This window comes from Henckelia pumila, chromosome 4, assembly GCF_033568475.1.
Source record: "Henckelia pumila isolate YLH828 chromosome 4, ASM3356847v2, whole genome shotgun sequence".
NCBI lineage: Eukaryota > Viridiplantae > Streptophyta > Magnoliopsida > Lamiales > Gesneriaceae > Henckelia > Henckelia pumila.
In genome coordinates, this window is record NC_133123.1 from 111,100,430 (window position 1) to 111,104,010 (window position 3,581).

Sequence of the window (3,581 nt, forward strand, 5' to 3'; positions counted from 1 at the left end):
TATTTCGAGCACAAATGGTTCTTGGAAGAGGATTTTGCAATGTTTATGCATCATATTTGGAACTCTCTTGACAACTCTCTTATGGTCCCGAATAGGCTAGCATCTTGTCAGAGGGAAATAAAATTTTGGGCGGGATCTAGATTTAATAACCTAGGGAAGAAAATTTCTAAATTGCGGAGAGAGTTAAGACAATTATCACAAGCCCACTTCTCTACGGCTAATGCTCAAAGAATCTCAGTCCTCGAAAAAGAAATCGAAAGATTATCACACCTTGAATAAGTTCATTGGAAGCAGCTTGCACGAACTTATTGGCTTAATAATTGGGATAGAAATAGATCATTCTTCCATGCCTCTGCCTTTGCAAGGAGACGAAGTAAACAAATAAAAGGATTTGTTTCACAATGTGGCGAGTGGAGGGCAGATGAATTTGGTACGGCTAATTTCATTCTAAGATATTTTAACTCTCTTTTTTCTCCTAGCAACCCTAATTCTCATATGGTAGACGTGGCTTTGCAGAGTGTGGATACCAAAGGGACTGCTACATGAATGATGTTTTATTGGCCCCATTCATACACAATGAAGTCCGTAAAGCAGTGTTTGATTTACACCTTTAGAAGGCTCTGAGGCCTGATGGTTTTTAGTGACCCACACTATGATCACCTACTAATCAAGTGCTTAAGCATGAAATTAACTTAATTAAACATAATCAAAGTAAATCAGCAGAAACTTAAATATTACAACCCAAGAAAAATAAATCTGAAATAGTTATACAACCAAATCGAATACGGTGTATCAACAACTCAAATCCAAATATTAAAAACCAGACAGAAACCCAACTTCCACCACTGCTGCCATCCTGCAACTACGGTCTCCCCGATCCTCCTGCTCCATCTAGTCTGATACCTATCCCGTGGAATAAGGAGTCCAAAACAGTACGAGGACGTGAGCATAAAATGCTCAGCACGAAAGTATTAGTATACAATATTATATGTGCATGCATGCAAGTGTACGGGTACCAAGAATAGAGGTCAAGAATATCTAATCAAGAACAAACATAGGCCCTGGGTATGTAGCACTATGCGCCATCTCCCCAGGAGGTGGCTCCCATTCCCAAAAGTGGAATAACAGTGACCTAACACAAGTCCACATGTCCAACCATCCACTAAAAAAATAGGGTCAATACCCTTATACAGGATATCTCAATGATATAAGCTCAAGATACTCATGCATGTAACATAATAACATGTAATAATATATGCAGATAAAATCATGTCATATAATCAATGCAACATATAATACATGCATACTTAGTCAGGATATCTCGAATAGTAATATCGTACCTTAGACACTAGGCAAGCTACATCAGATCTATTTCCCAAGCCTTTAGTCAGCACTATAATGCAAAATACTCATGCTTCATAATATTGTTCTAAGAGCCTTAACTAAGCTATTAGATACTCCCAAACTATTTATTGGTAACTTAGGAATACCTCCGTCCGTCGTCAGCCCACTGATGACGAATGCACCAGAACTTGGGCACCACTCTGCTACGACTCCGGAGCACCTTTCCAACTCCCAGACCAAGCCTAGGAAGGTTGGAAATGCCCCAAAACACTTAGAATTATAGAGGTAAAAGTTTTAATTGTGAGCAAAAAGCGAATCTCGGAAGGCCTATTTATAGGCGGAGAGATCGGACGATCTGAATTCCCCCTTCGGACGTTTCGATCTCACATGCAAAGTTCGGACGCTCCGAACCCTACTTCGGATGTTCTGAACCCCTGCGTGTCCAAACAGTGTTGACACCTCACCTGTTGCATGGCCTAACTGAGTTCGGATGCTCCGATCTCTGGTTCAGACGTTCCGAACTCCACAGAGATTCCGAACTTCTTCGTCCATTCTGAAGTGATCAGACCATCCGATCCCTCAAGCTTATGTAGTTCGGACCATCCGAACTACTCGAACCCAAATTTGCTCCTTAACCATTTTTGGACATTCTGGATCCGATTTCTTGGTTCGATTAATCTTATTAAAATCTCTTAATCATGTTTTACTTAATTCTAAACATGATTAACCACTTAATTTTGTAAAATGGGACCGGGCTACTACATGGTTATACAACAATTTTCTTCCAAAAATCATGGTCTTTCATTGGTGAAGATTTCACAAATGCAACCCTTCAAATTCTGAATGGAATAGCTGAGATTGTAGATTGGAACTCCACTAACACCTTTTACAAAATTGATTTGAGGGTTATTATAAACAGATTCAGATCGATGTTATGTCACATAATTGATCGATCACAGAGTGCTTTTGTTCTTGGAAGGCTCATTACTGATAATGTAATCATTGGTTTTGAATGTATGCATTGGATAACAAATCATACTAAAAGGAAGAATGTGTTTGTTGCCCTTAAACTTGACATGAGCAAGGCTTACGATAGGGTTTAATGGCTTTTTCTTGAAGATATTATGATTATAATGGGATTTTATACGGTTTGGGTTAATCTCATTATGTGTTGTGTTACGTTTGTAACTTACTATTTTCGTATCAATCAGTCTATCATTTGGGAATTAAAGCCTCATAGGGGCTTACAACAAGGCGATCCATTATCACCCTATTTGTTTGCCATTTGTGCGCAGGGATTATCGGCAATTTATAACCAACCAGCAGAGAACAAGTTATTTCGAGGGGTTAAAATTGCTAAAAACTGTTCGATGATTTCTTACCTATTTTTTGCAGATGACAGTTTGGAAGATCGAGCGCTTGCCACTTTACCAAAACATATAGATGGTGGTAATAGTGCAAATCATATCTTTTAAACCACAAAGTAGCCCAATCACCATGTTTCAATCGATCTACCCAGAAGGGACAATTATTGCACCCGAATAATCTTCTCCCAATAATTGCACTCCTCACAATCAATGGGAATTGAACCCATGACCTTGGCTCTGATACCAATTTTAGGATCGAGCGTCTATCGCTTTACAAAAAACTATAGCTGGTGGTAATGGTGAAACACAAATCTTTTAAACCTCACGGCAGCCCAAGTGTCATGGTTCAATCGCTCTACCCAGTAGAGATAATTATTGCACCGGCCCCAACACAATTTAATCTTCTTCTGAGCAACATTTTAGGATTTCATTCAAGTAAAACGATGTATTCAGTTATATGAAAGAGCATCATGAAAATTTGTTAACTATGATAAATCTGTCATCACATTCTGTCCAAGTTCTTTTCCAACAATAATAGATGATATTACTAGAGAACTTGGTATTTCTGTCGCTAGGGGTCATGAAATCTACCTTGGACTTCCAACCTTTTCACTCCGAAGCAAAAAGAGTTCAGTTCTCGTACCTTTGAGCTCGAATTCTTAAAAGAATCAATGGGTGGAACTCAAATTATTCTCGACAGAGGGTAAAGAAACTCTCATAAAATCGGTTATTCAAACTATCCCTACTTATACAATGTCTTGATTTAAAATTCCATTTTCTTTCTGTAATGAATTGGAACAGCAGTGTGCAGCATTTTGGTGGAGAAATTCTTATGATAAGAAATTAAAGGTATGCCCTGGCTAAATGGGA